Source organism: Anas platyrhynchos, chromosome 4, assembly GCF_047663525.1.
Source record: "Anas platyrhynchos isolate ZD024472 breed Pekin duck chromosome 4, IASCAAS_PekinDuck_T2T, whole genome shotgun sequence".
Lineage (NCBI taxonomy): Eukaryota > Metazoa > Chordata > Aves > Anseriformes > Anatidae > Anas > Anas platyrhynchos.
Window position 1 is genome coordinate 7,223,338 of NC_092590.1, and position 1,220 is coordinate 7,224,557.

Consider the following 1,220-nt stretch of genomic DNA (forward strand, 5'->3'; position numbering starts at 1 on the left):
CCAGAACTGCTTCATATAAAAGTAGTAAACGGGGAAGAAAAAAAAAAAATGAAGCAGTGTTGAACCAGTGAAGAAAATTTACCACTACTTTTCCAAGCGAAACACTTTTTAAAAGCGCTGTCTAATAAGGAGCCAGCTCTTTGACACGCTACGTTACAGCGAGTAAGCGGGCTTGGCCGAGCTCCCAGACAGAGAACAACCCTCTGGATGCCACCGCATTTGCCCTTACACGAGCGATTTCCCCAATCGCCGCTTAATATTTTAACCTTTTCGGGGCATTTTGGGGAAGGCCGAGGCACTAGGCCGGGCCAGTGCTGGGTGCTGCTCTTCTCTGTCACACCCAGCAGGAAACTGTTTGACGATGGCATGCCCGTACCCGTTTCCCCGTGAGGAGGCACGGCGGCGGCGGTGGCAGCGAGGTGGTGGTGGTGGTGGCGCCATGATGGCGGCAGGTTTGCCAGGCGGCTGCCCGTGAGGTGATCATGAGCCGGCCCAGGCCGGTCACGGCTGGTTCCAGACGGGCAGCGGGACCTGGCGATTGTGCTTCAAAATCTTCTGCTCTGATACTTCAGAATGTCTCAAATGCACACAGCACCCCTTTCCAAACATTTTTACCAAGAAAAGATTGCAGCCATGGGGTGGGAGATGTACTCTGGGGCCTCCATGGTGAATGGGGAGGACGTGCTCCTGAGAGACTATGGCCATATTGTGACAGGGACACCCCTGAGGGGCTGTGGTGACCCACACCAGGCAGGGACAGCCTGAAGAAACTGTGTCTGGGGGATGACCCACACATTGTCTTGCCCCACCACAGCCAGAAAATGGCTTTCAGGGAAGCCCAGTGACATTTCCCTCATGGACGTGCCATCTTGACAGTGCAGGTGGCCGCATCCATGCCACACCGCCTGTCACCTTCCAGCACAGGGGGTGTTTCAGCAGAAAAGGGTGTGCAACCTGAAATGTCAGCTTTTTCCCTCCACAGCTGGTGGGAGGTGAAGCAAGGGAAGGGAACGTGACCACAGGCAGAGAAGAACCTCAGTACTTTAAATATTGTGGTGTAAGCTGCAGTTGGAGCACTACCGCAGTGATCTCAGTGACCAAGGCTAAGTTCGAGGTGGGTGTTTTATAAGGACAGTTTCTACTTTTGCTAAGGGAAAAAAAAAAAAAAAAAAAAAAAAAAAAAAAAAAAAAACCAAACTTAACTCTCTTAGCAAATCAAC